The sequence below is a fragment of the Podarcis melisellensis genome (genome assembly GCF_964234715.1).
Source record: "Podarcis melisellensis genome assembly, chromosome: 13".
Classification (NCBI taxonomy): Eukaryota; Metazoa; Chordata; class Lepidosauria; order Squamata; family Lacertidae; genus Podarcis; species Podarcis melisellensis.
In genome coordinates, this window is record NC_138545.1 from 14,748,095 (window position 1) to 14,768,481 (window position 20,387).

Genomic DNA, 20,387 nt, shown 5'->3' on the forward strand with positions numbered 1-20,387 from the left:
ATGCTTTTGCAAAGTTTTTTGCAGATAAAATCGCTCAGATTTAGAAGGCGGTAGACTCCACCGTGGGAGCAGGGCCAGGGCGGGAGAGTGCTAGAGTTCTGTCTGGTCCTGTTACATGGGATCAATTCCCTTGGTCGCGCTGGTTGATGATCTCCGGCAGGCTAGGGACAAAGGTGAGAGCTGTTTCCTAGTTCTGCTGGATCTCTCAGCGGCCTTTGACACCATCGACCATAACATCCTTCTGGACCGTCTAGAGGGGCTGGGAGCTGGGGGCACTGTTATACAGTGGTTCCGCTCCTTCCTCCTGGGCCGTGTCCAGAAGGTGGTGGTGGGGGGTGAGTGTTCAGACCCCTGGGCTCTCACTTGTGGGGTGCCTCAGGGTTCTGTCCTCTCCCCCATGCTTTTTAATATCTATATGAAGCCGCTGGGAGAGATCATCAGGGGGTTTGGACTGGGTGTTCATCAGTATGCAGATGACACCCAGCTCTACCTCTCCTTTAAATCAGAACCAGTGAAGGCGGTGAAGGTCCTGTGTGAGTGCCTGGAGGTTGGATGGCGGCTAACAGATTGAGGTTGAATCCTGACAAGACAGAAGTACTGTTTTTGGGGGACAGGAGGCGGGCAGGTGTGGAGGATTCCCTGGTCCTGAATGGGGTTACTGTGCCCCTGAAGGACCAGGTGCGCAGCCTGGGAGTCATTTTGGACTCACAGCTGTCCATGGAGGCGCAGATTAACTCTGTGTCCAGGGCAGCTGTCTACCAGCTCCACCTGGTACGCAGGCTAAGACCCTACCTCCCCGCGGACTGTCTCGCCAGAGTGGTGCATGCTCTAGTTATCTCACGCTTGGACTACTGCAACGCGCTCTACGTGGGGCTACCTTTGAAGGTGACCCGGAAACTGCAATTAATCCAGAATGCGGCAGCTAGACTGGTGACTGGGAGTGGCCGCTGGGACCACATAACACCGGTTCTGAGAGATCTGCATTGGCTCCCAGTACGTTTCCGAGCACGATTCAAAGTGTTGGTGCTGACCTTTAAAGCCCTAAACGGCCTCGGTCCTGTATACCTGAAGGAGCGTCTCCACCCCCATCGTTCAGCCTGGACACTGAGATCCAGCGCCGAGGGCCTTCTGGCGGTTCCCTCATTGCGAGAAGTGAGGCTACAGGGAACCAGACAGAGGGCCTTATCGGTAGTGGCGCCCACCCTGTGGAACGCCCTCCCATCAGATGTCAAAGAGATAAAGAATTACCTGACGTTCAGAAGACATCTTAAGGCAGCCCTGTTCAGGGAAGTTTTTAATATGTAATGCTGTATTGTTTTTAATACTGATTGGGAGCCGCCCAGAGTGGCTGGGGAAACTCAGCCAGATGGGCGGGGTATAAATAATAAATTATTATTATTATTATTATTATTATTATTATTATTATTATTCAGAATGGGTCATCCGCCACCAGCGCTCTAGCCATCTCAACAATTGTTTCATTGCCCTCAGATCCGTGGACAACCACGGGGCTGTCCGGGCTCCATGCAATCATAGAGGGCGCTTCGGAGCCAAACAGTCAATAGCCCTGGTTAACTCCACATTTCAGCGGGCCACCAGGGAATCCGCAGTGGTCTTATGAATCATTGACCTGGCATTGCACAGCAGCACCTTCAGGTCATGTGGGTATCCCTTGCTGATTCTAGTATCTGACCGGTCAGGACCAGACCCGGAGGCAGGGAGCGTAACTCCTCCTCCTACCCATGATCACTGAGATCGGTTGTCCCAGTGCACCCCCCCCCCCGTGGAACATGCCCCAGATATTTTGTTGGCTGGGACCCACTCCCCGGCAGCCCTGACCCCTCCCCTTAAGAACAAAATAAGACCTTAAAACAAAAAAGAAACAAAAAAGAAACAAACAAAAAACCCCAGAAAAGAAAAAAAATACAAATAAAAAACTGTAAAAATTACAAATCCATCAAAATCAAACAAATTCCCAACTAAACATCCATCCCACCCCCATCCCCGTCCCTGCATATACAAAAAAAAAAAGGAAAAGGAAATTTAAAAAAAAAAAACATTTTAAAAAGAACTCTGCACCTCTCCGGATCCCCCTGGGCCGCAGCAGCAGTGACAGCAACCGTCCCTGTGTGGCCTGTCAGGCCCCGCCCTGGGCCAGGTGGTGAGTGCCAGGAGCAGGGCCCTCAGGCACTCACACAGGGGAGTCCTCCTGGGCAGCAGAGCGCAGCAGAAAAGAAAGAGGAGGCATTTCCCTGCCAGACCTGCAACAGGCAGCCTGTTTGTGTTGGTTAAAAGAATGGATTGTGTTGGTTAAAAGAATGGCTTACGGGGGGGGGGGAGTGGAACAAATGAAAAAGGAAATAAAAATGAATGAAGAAATGCTAGCTAAAGATCATTGCTCAACAATGATTAGAAAATTTACGCAGAAATCGTGGCCAATAGATTAAAAGTAGTACTGAAGCATATCATCAGTGAAGATCAGGCCGGATTTTTGCCAGGTAGACAAATGAATAATAATAAATGAATAATAAAATATGCCTAGATTAAAATTGACACCATGGGGAAGAATTTCAGCCATAAAAATGAATATTCTTCTAAAATTTTGATTTATTCCGCTTTTCATCATATAAAAGTATGATCTCATTCCTTTTCTCATGATTCTTGCTGCTGTGGGATCAAGCAGTTATTTGTGGTATCCCTGGTTGCCTATTAAAACCCGGCCTCTTTTCTAACTCTTCCACCTTGTGATTCAGATAAGCAGAATTGGAATATACATTTCTTATATACAGCTTTGTTCTATCCCCCCTTTTTTCTCCGTATCACTCTGTTTCTTATAAAACTGAAATTATGTCAATAAAATATGAACATTAAAAATCCCTGAAACTGTCTGTGACTTTGTGGTCCAATTCCATTTGTTTTTCTCGCAGCACTGCCATTCTATGCTTTTCTCACTCACCAAAATAATGTCAGGGATGTGGCTGAATAGAACACCTGGGAAGAGTCTGACTCTGGAGATGATGGAATGCCAGTACAGAGGGAGCCAGAGTCTGACTCTGGAGAAGAGGGACTGCAGCCACCAACAGAGCTGAGTGGGTTAGTTCAGTGCCCCGTCATCAAGAATTCCAAGACTCAGATAGTGCAGCAGACTTGGAAAGCTCGCAGGCAGAGGGAGAGGAGGAGATGGATGACATTGAGGGGGTTACTATGCAACCAGGAGGGAGGCAGCATTAAAGGGCTCTTCATTTGATAGCGGGGGGGGGGGGAGTTCATCCACCTTCTCCCCGAACCAGAAGAGCTGAAAGTGTTAAAATAGAACGGATATACAAGAAAGGAAGGACAGGACTTTGGCGCCCTTCATTCGGCAAAAGGGGCGGGGACTCAAGAGTGACCAACACGTAGCTAAGAGCGACAGATTTGGAACTGCTCTCTGGAATATTAATTGTAAATAAATGTGTCATAAAACTCCCAGAGACTCATTAATTCTTATCCGATTATGCTTTCCTACCTGAGATCATTACACTTCTTGATGAAAGGTATCTCCCTAGATGACAAAACACTAACTTTTTAAAGAATTTTTTTAGCCATTTACCTACAGCCCATAGATAAAAATAAGGCAATTTGTAAAACTTAGGCAAAACAGTTTGTGGAACTGGAGCCAGAGATAGTAGAACCAACTAGTTTTGTCCCATTTCCAAAGCACTCACTCCCCGCCCTGAATTCTACAAGGCCAACCTGAGAAGGAAGTTGACAACCAGGGAAACCCCCTGGACTGGCTGTTGCATAAGAAAGGAGGCAGGTGATGGCTGACTGGGGTCAGGTTGCATTTGTTGGGGCAGTGATCCTTTGATCCTAAAGGACCAGCTTCCACTGGTTTCTACTGGCACCGTCAGGGACTAATCTGATTGGTGTCCTGAGAATTCCATTTGGACCTTGGGGAAAATAGATTGGGGTCCTGCAAGCTAAGTTTTTGAGCTGTTTTGAAGGAAATTCACCTAAATCAACATTTCTGACATGGGTTGTCATGTGTCCAGATTTTCCTGGACATTTCAGCAAATTCCACTCAGACACTGCCAAATCCCAGTGGTGTCCGCGAAATTCCAGATGTATGGCGACCCTAATCTTGGGTAAAGGAAAATGTGAGAGAACATTACAAGCTTGTAGGGCTTTTTTCAACCAGAACTCCCTGGAACTCAGTCCTGGCACCTCTCATGAGGGCACCATTGCCATTTAAAGAGAAGAAAAAGAAGAGGGGTTCATGATGAGTTCTGGCACCTCTTTTTCTCGGAAAATAGCCATCATGTTTGGGAAGCATAAGTAGAATGTAAAACATGTTGTTGCGTGCCAAGGCCCCCATTATTGTCCACCTAATGGCCAATAAACACACGGACATGAGTGTTTTGGTTTATGGGTTCCAATAGGCTACAACTTTACTGGTTACAGATGTGAACGTGTTGGCTTAGGCATTGGGTGAAGCCAGGCTATATCTTGACTCCTGCCTGTCTGCTGGGAGTCCATCTAAGGGTAAACCACCATTAGGGGGCACCCTACATCAATTAGGGACACCCCGAGGGGTCCCCGTAAGGGTTATGACATGGCCCTAGCCCACATCCTGGCTTTGGACAGAATTCACAACCCCGCATCCCTTTAACAGGATACCCTTACTGAGGAGGGGCAGGCGGAGGCTACAACACCCCCTCCATACATACAAAGGCTAACTGCCACTCGAGCCCAAAGGGCTTACTGCCAACACCCTCAAACCTGCAACCAATCCCTGATGCACTCTGAAGTGTCATTCAACAGGGTATCATTGCCGACATCATGAAGGTGTACCCCGTCACTGCAAGACAAGGCTTCCTTGTCAAAGGGGAAGACAGGTGATTCCTTTCTTTCTGGCTCTATTAATGGCCAGAAAGGAAAGCTAAGACCAGGCACCCCCAAACTTGGCCCTCCATATGTTTAGGGACTACAATTCCCATCATCCCAGACCACTGGTCCTGCTAGCTATGGATGAAGGGAGTTGTAGTCCCAAAATGAGACTCCAATTTAGGTCTCATTAAATGCTACTAGGCAAGGGGAAATAAGTTAAACTGTATGTTTTAAAGTTCCGTTTATTGAAAAGGCTATGTGAAAAAATTCATAGAATCATAGAATCATAGAGTTGGAAGAGACCACAAGGGCCATCGAGTCCAACCCCCTGCCAAGCAGGAAACACCATCACAGCACTCCTGACATATGGTTGTCAAGCCTCTGCTTAAAGACCTCCAAAGAAGGAGACTCCACCACACTCCTTGGCAGCAAATTCCACTGTCGAACAGCTCTTACTGTCAGGAAGTTCTTCCTAATGTTTAGGTGGAATCTTCTTTCTTGTAGTTTGGATCCATTGCTCCGTGTCTGCTTCTCTGGAGCAGCAGAAAACAACCTTTCTCCCTCCTCTATGTGACATCCCTTTATATATTTGAACATGGCTATCATATCACCCCTTAACCTCCTCTTCTCCAGGCTAAACATGCCCAGCTCCCTTAGCCGTTCCTCATAAGGCATCGTTTCCAGGCCTTTGACCATTCTGGTTGCCCTCCTCTGGACACGTTCCAGTTTGTCAGTGTCCTTCTTGAACTGTGGTGCCCAGAACTGGACACAGTACTCCAGGTGAGGTCTGACCAGAGCAGGATACAGTGGCACTATTACTTCCCTTGATCTAGATGCTACACTCCTATTGATGCAGCCCAGAATTGCATTGGCTTTTTTAGCTGCCGCATCACACTGTTGGCTCATGTCAAGTTTGTGGTCAACCAAGACTCCTAGATCCTTTTCACATGTACTGCTCTCAAGCCATGTGTCCCCCATCTTGTATTTGTGCCTCTCACTTTTTTTGCCCAAGTGCAATACTTTACATTTCTCCTTGTTAAAGTTCATCTTGTTTGTTTTGGCCCAGTTCTCTAATCTGTCAAGGTCATTTTGAAGTGTGATCCTGTCCTCTGGGGTGTTAGCCACCCCTCCCAGTTTGGTGTCATCTGCAAATTTGATCAGGATGCCCTTGAGTCCATCATCCAAGTCGTTGATAAAGATGTTGAATAAGACCGGGCCCAAGACAGAACCCTGTGGCACCCCACTAGTCACTCTTCTCCAGGATGAAGAGGAACCATTGATGAGCACCCTTTGGGTTCGGTCAGCCAGCCAGTTACAAATCCACTGAATTGATGATTGCAGGCAAATTTAGTAAAAGTTTGCATGCCTACATTTTAGAGTGAATATGCTTTCCCCCCCACAATCACCAGCCCCCAAAGATTTAACTTCCATGGACACTGAGGTGGGAGCACACAATCCTGAATATGGCAACTTCAGAAAACACCCCCAAAGGCATTATTTCACCCCCGCAAAATGTCCAACAGATACTTTTTTTTCTAAAATGCAAATGAAATACTAAGCACAGGAATTTGCATATCATGAGGACTTTCCCCTGTAAATGTAGATAGATGTACGTTTTCTCTGTCTCTGGCCAGAGGAGGATAGAATCAAGAGACCCTCTTTTTCGTCATCCTACATCAAATCTGCTATATCTTTATCCCCTCTCTATGGTTTAGGGTCAGAGGTGGAGCTCAGATTCATTCAGTTCCTTGCTCAGGTCTCGCTTCAGCGAGAAACTTACACGGTTTATACAAATATCCTATCTCTTGGCCTCATCTCCCTGACCCTCAACAATGGTATAAGCTTCTTGTCTTATGTAGCATAATGCCAGAGGCATGGTGGGTAATTAATACAGTAGCCAACATCCGTAAGGTGGATGATGTTAATTATTTCACCGCCTGCACTTGAAATTTGTCCCGTTGTCAAAAATATAATAATAGCCAAAATTCTACCCATTTGTGAAGGGTGTGCACAAATGGAGTGCTCATGCTCTCTAAAATACATTGTGGAGATACTGTCAACCGTCGACTGTTGTTGCACGACAGTCACCACATTGTCGTTTATCAATTATTGCCTGGCAAGTGTCAATATTCACACGGATATGTGATCATGACTAGACAACATCCACCACAACATTTGCACATGAGAATTTGAAAGGCTATACAGTGGTACCTCGGGTTAAGAGGTTAATTCGTTCCAGAGGTCCGTTCTTAACCTGAAACTGTTCTTAACCTGAGGGACCACTTTACTAATGGGGCCTCCTGCTGCCACCACACCGCCACCACACAATTTCTGTTCTTAACCTGAAGCATTATTTCTGGGTTAACAGAGTCTGGAACCTGAAGCGTCTGTAACCCGAGGTACATTGCAACCTTATTTTGCTAATGCAAGTATGTGAAGTTAATAATAGCCAATATTCTACCCACTTGTGAAGGGCGTGCACAAATGCAGTGGTCATGCTCTCTAAAATACATTGTGTGGATACTGTCCTCTGTAGACTGCTGTTGCACGACACTCACCACATTGTCGTTTATCAAGTACTGACTGGGAAGTGTCAATATTCACACGGATATGTGATCATGACTAGACAACATCCACCACAACATTTGCACATGAGAATTTGAAATGATATACAGTGGTACCTCGGGATAAGAACTTAATTTGTTCCAGAGGTCCGTTCTTTACCTGAAACTGTTCTTAACCTGAGGGACCACTTTAGCTAATGGGGCCTCCCGCTGCTGCCGCACCGCCACCACATGATTTCTGTTGTCATCCTGAAGCAAGGATCTTAACCTGAGGTACTATTTCTGGGTTAGTGAAGTCTCTAACCTGAAAAGTCTGTAACCCAAGGTACATTGCAACCTTATTTTGCTAATGCAAGTATGTGAGGTTTTCAGGAAGGATAAAGCACTAGGAGAGATTTTGGAGGGTTCCCGTTCCATTTTGGCCCACAGAGTTGAAGATGACTTAATCATGTGCGTCAACTGTTTTAATTGGAAAGCCTTGGAGTACAACTTATGATCTGGGTGGTGGATACAGCTTTTACCTCTAGAAATAATATTTTAATACAATAATAATGCATAATAACACAGTATAAAAAACACAAAACACATACTGAAAATAAGAACCAAAAATAAATGAATAATCAATAATCCCCCATCCCTTGAGTTGGGTCTGGAAATGAGTGCAGTTGGGCTTGGTGTAATATGACCGAAGAATCTTGCCCTGGCCACCGAGTTCTGCACTAATTGAAGATTCTGAATTGTCTTCAGAGCTCTGAGTAGAACACCTTACAGTAATCTTACTTAGAGGTTCCCAGAGCATAGACAACAGTAGTTAGGCATAGATAGGCGTAGAGCTAGGCCATCAGCTGAAGTCGATGGAAGGTACTCTGTGCCACTGACGCCACCTTAGCCTCAAGCGACAGCAAATCATCCAGACGTACCCCTGAGTAGAAGTTCTCTTCCTGTTGGGTCTTCCAGTGAGTCTTTAATAACAAGGGGAAACATTCATGCTATAAGCACTGTATCCACTGTAGAGAATCAGGATTAGCCCTGATAAATATGGGTGGATGAACACTCTCCCATGCATTGCATGATGTAATATGCCTGTCTGGAGTGAGTAAAAATATTCATGTCAGAATACAGACATCAGCTATGCCTTCCACCTGTTGGGTACAGAATGCATCCTTCCAGAAAAACAATATATGGGAACTACTATAACATTCAAGATCAATTAAATTAGACCTTAATGTTTTTCTACTAATGATGCTTCATTTCCATCTCCTACAGGGGGAAAAATAGGTTTCCAGCCTTTGTCCCATGACATCCAGTAACAATTTTCCACGTATCATCATCCACCGTACTTGAATTCTCTCTATATAAGGTGTCTCTTCCTGAAGAATGCTCAGAGGCGCATAGCAGCGAAAGAAGATATTTCGATCCACTCTTTGGGAGACCAATTTCTATTACACTAGGTAAGAAAAAGGCCTCGATATGCTCATCTACGAACCTATGTTCATCGTTTTGTTCAGGAGTGGGAAAGGTGGCCTAGAAGGCAAACTGCAGGCAGGTTTTAAATCAGCCTTCTTTTGAATAGCTAAACTTTGTCTGTCATTTCTTTTCTTCCATGCTTGATTTCAATTTTCCCCATCTTTGATAGAATAAACCTTTTCCATGTTTAACAACACTTTTCTCCTTGTATGCCCTCCCTGGAATTTTATTTTTGTATGCAGATATTTATTTTTGTGAATAAATATTTAACCTCTGTGTGACTCCTTCTCCTAGGTTCTAGTCATGGCAGCCATATTCTTTACCTGCATTTCACTGGCAGCCAATCATCTTTGAGCACAAGCTCTCTGACAATAGATGTGGTGGCTGAGCTGTGGACTGGCTGCATCAGTTCAGAGTAAAGAAGGCTGATGGGATGACTGTATGTAACAGCCATGCTGAAATTTAGGTTACAATGCTTTCTCCGGAATTTAAATATTGCTATATGCAGGATTTGTTTAATTTTTGGAGGAAGATTAAGTTGTGTAAGTACCACCACCCCTGTACAAGGAAGCCCAGTATGCTTATATGCAAACGTATATTTTGAGAAGGTATGAACAGTAGAAAGTAGGAAGTAAAGCTCTATGTACAGGGAAATGAAGCTTCATTGGAAAAAGCTACATTCCTTGATTTTGGATTAATTTACAGTCATGGAACATGCCCATTTCAAAGGTGTTTACATTTATCTAGAAATCTAGAAAGTAGATGCCAAGTCATCATTGGGATGTCTCAAAGAGAAAGCAGTGTCTGACTTGAACAAATTTTGTGAATTTCTTAGTTCGTCTGTTTGTCTTTAAGGACGAGAACAGAGGTCTGTCTTTTTCTTCTTCACTCATCCCTTTGTCATTTTGTATCATTACAATCTTCAGCCTGCTGAGTATGGAATACCTTTTTTTCAGTTGGTTGTACTTATGCCCAGGCAGTCAAACACTGTTCCTTCTTTCTGGCAATAAAAATACATTGGCAATAAAATCAATAAATTGCTATTATTTCATGACAACCTGAATTAGCTCCCTGAGGAGGCCACCACACTCTGACTAAGGTTAAGAGTTTGGCACTTAGGGAAGTAACATCTTGAATCTCAGTATGCAAATTTGGGGAAATCACGTCTGTTTATTTCTGCTGTTGTGACATGAAGAATAATGGTGTAATTCATTGTCTTTGCAGAGGCTAATTTTTGTGTGATTTTTGAGGTGCTTATTAGTGTCTGAAACTTAGTTTTATTCATTTCTTCAATCTGCCTGTCAACTAAACTATAGTTTCATAGTTGTAATGGGGTGGAGGAAGAGAGATGGGAAAGGGGAAGGGCCACAACTCAATGCTAGACAATAAGGGCGTACCTTGGATCCCAACGCCTTGCGAGTCAAACACTTTGGCTCCTGAATGCTGTAAACCTGGAAGTGAGTGTTTCAGTTTTCGAACGTTCTTTGGAACCCCAACGTCTGATGCAACTTCCCACCTTCCAATTGACTGCAGGAGCTTCCTGCAACCAATCAGAAGCTGTGCCTTGGATTACAATTTGAGCAAGGCTGTCATAGCCCTTTTCAGACTTTCCCTTGATATTTACTGGGAAGTGGGCTATATACTAAATCTGATGGAAAAAGGGAAAGCATGAAAATGCTCTATTGAAGTTTACACTGTTTCCTGTTTTTTCTGCACAGAACAACCACCAAGAGCCACAGCGAGTCATGGTTGCCAAGGGGCCCTGTCCTTTATGGCTGCTCTTGGTTTTGCTCTCCTGGATGGTCCTGGAGACTGAAGCCTCTTGGGATTTCCAATCCTTCAAACATGAGTATGTCGATTACCCGAGGACTGAAGTCAAAGATTACTGCAACTATTTAAAAAGCAAAAGAGGCCTGACATACGGAAAATCACACACTTTCATTCATGTCTCTGACCAAGATCTTAAAGAAATCTGCACTGTATATGGCTCACCCTTCACTGGTCTCATGCCGAGCTCATCTCGTGTTCCAATCACCACATGTTATAGACCTAAATTCAGCTACTTCGCTACTTACGTTAATAGGATCATTGAACTTGAATGTAAGAATGGATACCCAATTGAATTAAGATTTTGAATGCCATTGTTTCCCAAGCAGACTTCTGCTCAGGCAACAAACCTCTACTACCATCCTCTCCGACACTCAGCAGCCCCCTACACTTTCCCCCTCCTGCACTGCATCCCTCTCAAGAAACCTCTCAAGGTAGTCCCCCAATCTTCCAAGACAGGTCTGGGCAAAGGCATGAGGATTGCAAGGAGGAGGAGTTGAAGAAGTGATTTTTCATAAGCAAATATATGTTTTACCTGCTCACAGTCACCATTGGATTGCCACCAGGATTCCTTCCTTCTTGAGGGTGAAAAGGCCACTCTGATCACTTTGGGCCTCCACTTTGTCCCGCTGCTCATCTCCTACCTCACTATGCACGATATAAAGTATGATTTCATTCCTTTTCTCATGATTCTTGCTACTGTGGGATCAAGAAGTTATTTGTAATATTCCTGGTTGCTTATTAAAACCCGGTCGCTTTTCTAACTCTTCCCCTTGTGACTCAGATAAGCAGACATGGAATATACATTTCATATATACAGCTTTCTTCTTTTCCCCTTTTTCCTCTGTATCACTCTGTTTCATTTAAAACTGAAATCATGACAATAAAATAAGAAAATCCATGAAAATGTCTGTGGCTTTCTGGTCCACTTCCATTTGTTTTTCTCACAGCACTACCAGTTCTGTGCTTTTCTCACTCATCAAAATAATTTTTCCAAATTCCTTCCAAGTACCAGAATTTTAGATTTCAAGTTGTATTGGCTACTATTACTAAAAAAAACAACAACCCAGATTTGAGCACCAGCAGAAGTATCAGGTCCTCCTGCTCCCTACTTGATGAAAGGTGTCTCCCTGGAAGACAAAACAGTAACTTTTTAAAGAGATGTCTGTTCAGATTTTGAAAGCTGAACTATGTGGATTATAGACATGGCCTCCTCTCTTGATGTTTTGACTCTGTGGTTCAGCTCCAGAGCCCAATGTGGATCTGTATGAACATTTCATCCCCATTAATGTAGGGAGGTACACCTGGCATCCTCTCTACCTTGCCCCAGATCTTTTCCCCTGGGGTCTCAATCCTACCATTAGGGACTATGCAAATGTGTTTGTGTCTGTGTGTGTTTTAAACACTCCTAGTAGGAAATGTCCAGGGCAACCCTGAGATAGGGAAGATGTCACAGGGATGCCACAAGACCAGCCAACGAAAATCTAGGCTTTGCTCCAGTGTGAACAAGCCTTACAAAACTACAGAAGGAAGGCAGGGATTGAGCCTAGTGTGGCTTCATTTGATGGGGTGTTGGTGGCTATGCCCCATGCAAATGATGAATGAGGAGGATGTGCCATCCAGTGTAAGCTGGAGATAATGGTGGGCCATTCAAGTGGGGTTCAGAAGTATTCACAGCTAGCGTATCTGAATCACAAGAGAGAGGGCCAGGAACACAGAAAGGTATTAATTCACAACTGGGAAACATGGCCGTTGCAAGATGGACCTTCATGCCTGGTAACTCCCTTCCAGCCTGTGGCCAATGGGAAGAAGATGAGATATTGACCAGAAGGCAGCCTACCTCTTACTGGAATGCTTTCCCTATGCCAGCATCAACCTCTATAATGATTGGCATCAATTAAAAATAAAATAAATGTGGCTATGTTTTACCCACTATGGGTCACCAATAGTAAATACATTAATGTAGCAGACCGTAACAACATTTGCTTTAATAGCATGTCGGCAACAATCTATGAATGAAAATATTACTGGCTGCCAGCCCATAAACTAGGTTTTTCTGTGGTCTTGCCTAAGTTTTACAAGTTGCCTCATTTTTAATTATGTATGGGCTGTAGATAAATGAAAACATTAATTCTGAATTATGATTGCTGAATAATAAATGTAGAGAAGAAAACTTTATGTAAAGAAACTGTAGGCTCCCCTGCTCCCACACTGTCTTTTGAACTGAATGAAGTGTTAACTCAAGTTCAAACCTTAATGACCTTCAAGCTGGTTCTGTTCTGCAGTTTGTGATCTCATTACTTCCAGCAAATTAATCCAGATTAAGCTCTTATTAACAGGAGAACATGTGCTTCTTAATGGTGGCGTTGGAGGGTTTTTGGCAGGCGAAGTGTATTTGCACAATCTGTGAATGAAAATATTGCTGGGTTTCCCCAGCAGAACACGAGGTTTTTTGCGGTCTTACCTAAGTTCTAAAAGTGGCCTTATTTTTAATTAAGTAGGGACTAAATAAAAGTATTAATTCTGAAAATTAAAGCCTGTAACCTAAGACATTTTGGCATCCAATGTGGATGCAGCAATATAAACGTTGGTGTCTGTTCAGGTCTTCAAGCCTGTTTCGTGAGTCATGTGAGTGTTCTGGGAAACCACTGACAGTAATTAGCTGCCAGTACAAAATGGAAATACAGAGGTACCTCGGGTTAAGTACTTTATTCGTTTCAGAGGTCCGTTCTTAACCTGAAACTGTTCTTAACCTGAAGCACCACTTTAGCTGATGGGGCCTCCTGCTGCCGCCGCGCTGCCTGAACACGATTTCTGTTCTCATCCTTAAGCAAAGTTCTTAACCTGAAGCACTCTTTCTGGGTTAGCAGAGTCTGTAACCTGAAGTGTATGTAACCTGAAGCATATGTAACCCAAGGTACCACTGTAGATTTCCTTCAGGTAAATATGGCTGCTTTTTTTTATTGGTACACATCCAATGTTTTGGAACTCAGTGCATTGATTGGTAAATCCAAGCATGAGTATTTCCAGATATAGAAGGAGCCTTTTCCTAACATGGAATCCAGCTCTTTTGACTGCTGCACCCTGGGTTGACATGGGATTGCATGATTTGCATCAAATAGTGTAATGAAATCAGGCAGGCAAGCAAACCCCGATAAGAATTAATGAGTCTGGCAGCTATATGACATGTTTATTGACAATTAACATCCAGAGAGCAGCTCCGAGCCTGCCACTCTTAGCTATGAGCTGGTCACTTTGAGTCCCCGCCCCTTTCACAGCATAAGGGTGCCAAAGTCCAGTCCATCCTCTCTTGTATTTCTGTTGCATTTTAACCCTTTCAGCTCTTTTGGTTTGGGAAGAAGGTGGGTGAACTCCCCCCCCCCCGCTATCAAACGAAGAGCCCTCTAAATGCTGCCTCCCTCCTTGTTGCATAGCAACCCCCTCAGTGTCATCTATCTCCTCCTCTACTGCTGCCTTCGAGCTTTCCAAGTGTGCTACTCTATCTCAATCTGGGAACTCTTGGTGAAGGGGTGCTGAACTAACCCACTCCTGCTCTGTCTGTGGCTGCAGTCCCTCATCTCCAGAGTCAGAGTCTTCCCAGGCATTCAGTTCAGTCATATCCCTGACAATTAGGGAGAAGAAGGACCTGTAGGTGGTGAAATTTGGGGGTTTTAGTAGAGTAGCCAATACAAACAAACAAACCCAAAACAAACACACTAGGTATATGTTTGTGGGAGGGGAGGTTATAGGATTGTAGCTTTTATTATGTATTTCATAGTTTTCTTTTGTATTTTTGTTCAGTGACCTGCCCTGAGATCTTTGGATGAAGGGTGGTATATGAATTTAATGAATTAATCAACCAATTAATAATTATTAATAAAAATAGCAATGCTGGCAAAACAGAAAACTGAAGACTCATGGAAGTTAAGCTTACTCTCCCCAAAACATTTTAAAAGATGTGCTGGGACCTATTAGTACCCCCTTTCTCCCCCTTTCGATGGGACCCAGGAAAATGGACTTTTGCAGAAAGGAATCTCCCACTCATGTTTGCCCCTCTCCTGACTGTGAGACTTTGTATACTTAAGCCAGTTTTCTGAACAAACAAGAATAAAACACACTATCTTGCTTATGCAGGGAAAATGTTTATTTTAGCAAAGTCAGAAAGGCCTGTAAACTCACACATTGAGGAAAATAAGCCACAACATACAAAAGCTAGGTAGAAACTAGTTAACATGAATGTTGCAAAGGGGACTTGGCCAAGATGGCGGGCCCAACTCTAGTGAACTCTTGACATTTCCTGGGGTTTCTGGATCCTGCCAGTTGCTGGTCCTAGATTAGGAACACAGCCTTTGTTGGAGCCATCCTGCGTCTTCTGGAACTCATCCTGCAATTAACTGATCCATTGTGGAGTGCTCTCGTTCATTGATCTAGGCAACCAGTTGTTACATTCTCCTACTCCATTTTGCTCCCGGGCCAGTCTGTGGGAAAGTCTTGAATTTTGCTTTTACATCTTAGGCTGTGGTTTTCCCCACCTAAGATTTCTTTTTGTACATCTGTAGATGTTGGAGTTTCATAAAGGATGTTGAGAAGTGTCCCTTGTTTCCCAATGAAGTGGCTCATTTTCTCAGTACAATCCTGTCAACATAAATCAAGTAATATTATTGCATGCAGCAATAATTCAGAGCAATGCCCATAACCAAAGGACATTGGAAACTTGGTTTCTGACCCTCTTGGAAGTCAAATGTTTCAGCTTTGGAACGCCGAAAACCCGGAAGTAAATGCTTCTGTTTTTGAATGCACCTTGGAAGTCAAAAGGCTTAAACTGAGTCTTTCTCAGGTTTTCAATTAAAAATGCAGGCCGCGCTTTGTGCCTTGGTATTTCGGTCGAAAACTGAGGTTCCATTGTATTCCATGTCTGCTTATCTGAGTCACAAGGTGGAAGAGTTAGAAATGAGGCTGGATTTTAATAAGCAACCAGGGACATACATTGTACATACATGTCTACCTTACTGGGTTCTATTTAGGATAAAAGGGTCTTATTAGAGTGAAATATAACAAAATAAACAAGACTTCAATTATAATATCAGTTGCTTCAGGCATCTCTTTAGAAAGTTATTCAATTAAAAGGCATCTGAAAAACTAGTCAGGCTTTTCTTTTAAAAATGGATTCGAAAGCAGATTGATAGTCATTCAAAAAAGGGTGCTTTTGGAAAAAAATGGGGTCTTCCTAAAGAAAGCTCAACACTTTGAGGGTGTCCTGCTGGTTTTTCCTTTCTGAAATATAGCAATCCCATGTCAACCCAGATTGCAGCAGTCAAAGGAGCTGAAATCCATGTTAGGAAAAGGCTCATTCTATATCTGGAACACTCACATGTTTCCTGCTTGGCAGGGGGTTGGACTCGATGGCCCTTGTGTTCTCTTCCAACTCTATGATTCTATGATTCTACATGACTCATGAAACTAGCTTGAAGACCTGAACGGACACCAATGTTTATCTTGCTACAGCCGCAGTGGATGCCCAGACGTCTGAGGTTACAGGCTTTAATTTCCAGAATTAATGTTCTTGTTTAGCTACAGCCCACACTTAATTAAAAATAAGGCCACTTGTAGAACCTCTGCCAGTTGCCCAATCCCGCCTGGGGAGGCGTTGCCAAGGTGATCAGGCCAGATAGGGGGAGGGACCACCCTGTCCACACAATAGGGGGAGGAACTTACCTGGGAGCCGTCAGTTGTCTCCAGAGCTTCTCCCACCCTAGCCACCCTCAATTAAGCCTTCTTTTTCAGGTTAACCTTTTCTCCAAAGGTACGTGGGCGCTGCTACATCAAAGTCGTTGTTGAAGGGCAAGAAAAGAATTTCCCTGCGTTGGCAGGTTTTGCCTTTCCCGTAGCAAAACATCACAACGTTGGCGGTTTCAGGCCTTGGGCAGAATCCTTTAGTCTATCTTCCCTAGATATGAGTGGGCATGTAGCAGTGACCCACGCTCCCTTCCTCTTTGAGGCGGCTATCACAGGGATCCCCGTTAAAGGGGTTGTTTGAGGGGAGGCATTGGCCGTACACGTACAGGTTGTCATTGCTCTCCCCTGCGACGGCGGCGTAACCGGGAGGAGGGGGTGGGCTCTCTGCTTGAACATATGTTCTCTAGAGCCAGCCCATCCCCCACACACTCTGGATAACCCTTATGTTCCTCAGATCCCCAGACTGGGAGGGATAATGCCCAATCCCTAAGCCAAAGTCTAACTTCATCTGAAACATAATAAAGTTTTGGACAATTTTAATCCCATAGCACGTTGTCTTGAGTCATTATTCCACTCAGGGGCTGCCGAGGGTTGGGGGGACTCTGCATGTCCACGAAAAAAAAAAAAAACCAGCAATATTTTCATTCATAGATTGTGCAAAAGCACCCTGCCTGCCAAAAACCCTCCAACGCTTCCATTAAGAAGCACATGTTCTCCTGTTAATTAGAGCTTAATTGAAATAAAGTACAAGCATGTGCTGAAAATGTTGAGATCACAAACGTCAGAAACAGAACCTGCTGCAAGGTTTTTGAGGTTTGAGCTTGAGGTAACACTTCATTTGGCGCAAAAGGACGAGGTGTGCAGAGGGGATCCTACAGTTTCTTCATATAAAGTTTTCTTCTCTACATTTAGGATTCTGCAATCCTCCTTTGAATGCTAGTTCATATCTTATTTATATAAGAGCGGAGGGAAGAAATTGGTTTCCCAATGAGCTTCACGGCTGAGTGGGGATTTGAACACTGACCTCTCAGTGCTAGTTGGGGGCTCAGATTCATAGCAATGAGTCCTGTCCTCAGATCTCATTTTGGGTTAATCAGAGAAAACTTGGGATGAGGAAAGATCACGTTAGATTATTCTACCAACAAGAAACTTGATTGAATGATTGATTTAAATCTCTACCCCCAGGGGGTTTGAACACAGAATTAGATTTCTGCTGTTTCATTGAAGGTTTCTGACACATGGCTTTTGTTTGCATTCACTGTGCTGTTTTTTGGATACTATATCTTTAAATTGCCATTTGTGTCTCTGTGGAAGCCTGGAGGCCTGGAAGTAAATATAATGGAGAATGTAAACTCCTTTCTTTGGGAGACAAATGTTCCCCTTGAAAGTGTGTTGGGGTATTCAAACCCACATGAGACTCACACTTCCAAGTCAGCTTGGAAGTCTGTTGGAAACTAAGAGAGAGAGAAATCTTCAAATGGCATCAATATAACATCAACCCCAAGGTCAGAGGTGTCTCTGCGGGAGATATTTCCCTGACTGGTTGGCAGGGAGGCACAGGGCAGCCAATCAGAAGCCATGCCTTGGTTTCCGAAAGATTTGGAAGTCGAACGGAGTTCCGGAACAGATTCCCTTTGACTTCTGATGTACCGCTGCACTGAAGTAGATGGGCCAATGTCTGGCTGCAGCCTCATAACTACCTAATGAGGGAATTAAGATTACAATTTGAGCAAGGTTGTTCCCCCTTTATTTCTTTGTATCACTCTATTTCTTTTAAAACTGAAATTATGTCTATAAAATATGAACATCAAAAATCCCTGAAACTGTCTATGGCTTCTGGTCCACTTCCATTTGTCTTTCTCGCAGCACTGCCAGTTTTGTACTTTTTTCACTCACCAAAATAATGTCAGGGATGTGGCTGAATAGAACACCTGGGAAGAGTCTGACTCTGGAGATGAAGGAATGCCAGTACAGAGGCAGCCAGAGTCTGACTCTGGAGAGGAGGGACTGCAGCCACAGACAGAGCAGGAGTGGGTTAGTTCATCCCCCCTTCATCAAGAGTTCCCAGACTCAGATAGAGCAGCAGACTCGGAAAGCTCGCAGGAGGAGGGAGGGGAGGAGATGACATTGAGGGGGTTGCTATGCAACCAGGAGGGAGGCAGCATTTAGAGGGCTCATCGTTTGCATACGGGGGGGGGGGAGGAGTTCATCCACCTTCTCGCCAAACCAGAAGAGCTGAGAGGGTTAAAATGCAATAGATATACAAGAGAGGAAGGACAGGTCTTTGGCACCCTTTGTGCTGTGAAAGGGGGAGGGAATCAGAGTGACCAACCCGTAGTTAAGAGTCACAGGCTCGGAGCCGCTCTCTGGATGTTAATTGTAAATAAACATGTCATAAAACTGCCAGAGACTTATTAATTCTTATTGGGGCTAGCTTGCTTGCCTGCCTGAGAGCATTACACTACTTGATGAAAGGTGATTCCCTAGATGACAAAACACTAACTTGATGAAAGGTGTTTTTGTTGTTGTTGTTTGTTTACCTACAGCCCATACTTAAAAATAAGGCATTTTGTAAAACTTAGGCAAATCAGTTTGTGGAACTGGAGCCAGAGACAGTAGAACCAACTACTTCTAGTTTTGTCCCATTTCCCAAGCACTCACTCCCCGCCCTGAATTCTGCAAGGCCAACCCTGAATCTGAGAAGGAAGTTGACAACCAGGGAAACCCCCTGGGCTGACATAAGAAAGGAGGCAGGTGATGGCTGACTGGGGTCAGGTTGCATTTGTTGGGGCAGTGCTCCTTTGATCCTAAAGGACCAGCCTCCACTGGTTTCTACTAGCACCGTCAGGGACTAATCTGATTGGTGTCCTGAGAATTCCATTTGGACCTTGGGGAAAAGTCAAATAGAATGGGGTCCAGCAAGATGGCCGTGTGCCAGAATTAACACTGCAAACTTTAAATGAACACTATACAGAATTAACACTGCAAACTTTAAGCACATTATACATAAATGAATCGTGTGTAGGACTGCCACATCCAGAAACAAAAGTTTTTGGCATTTTTTACAAATTAAGTTTTTGAGCTGTTTTTAAGGAAATTCACCTAAATCAACATTTCTGACATGGGTTGTCCTGTGTCCAGATTTTCCTGAACATTTCAGCAAATTCCACTCAGACACTGCCAAATCCCAGCTGTGTCCAGGAAATTCCAGACGTATGGCGACCCTAATCTTTTTTCAGCCAGAACTCCCTGGAACACGGTCCTGGCACCTCTCATGAGGGCACCATTGCCATTTAAAGAGAAGAAAAAGAAGAGGGGTTCATGATGAGTTCTGGCACCTCTTTTTCTAGAAAAATAGTCTTCATGCTTGGGAAACATAAGTAGAATATAAAACATGTTTTTGCTTGCCAAGGCCCCCATGATTGTCCACCTAATGGACAATAAACACACGAACATGAGTGTTTTGGTTTATGGGTTCCAATAGGCCACAACTTTATTGGTTACAGATGTCAGGGGTTTGGCTTAGGCATTGGGTGAAGCCAGGCTATATCTTGACTCCTGCCTGTCTGCTGGGAGTCCATCTAAGGGTAAACCACCATTAGGGGGCGCCCTATGACTTACATCAATTAGGGACACCTCGAGGGGTCCCCGTTGGGGTTGTGACATGGCCCTAGCCCACATCCCAGCTCTGAACAGAATTCACAACCCCGGATCCCTTTAACAGGATACCCTTACTGAGGAGGGGCAGGCGGAGGCCACAACCTCCCCTCCATACAATCAAAGGCTAACCGCCACTCGAGCCCAAAGGGCTTGCCGCCAACACCCTCACACCTGCAACCAATCCCTGACGCACTCTGAAGTGTCATTCAACAGGGTATCATTGCCCACATCGGAAAGGTGTACCCCGTTATTTCAAGACAAGACTTC

The 20,387-nt window shown here is 44.3% G+C and overlaps 1 protein-coding gene across 1 annotated transcript in view; it reads left to right on the forward strand.

Moving 5' to 3' along the window:
- LOC309354005 (angiogenin-2-like) overlaps positions 1-20,387 on the forward strand; it is a 259,266-nt gene that overhangs the window by 21,651 nt on the left and 217,228 nt on the right. The gene's annotated exons all lie outside the window — the stretch shown is intronic.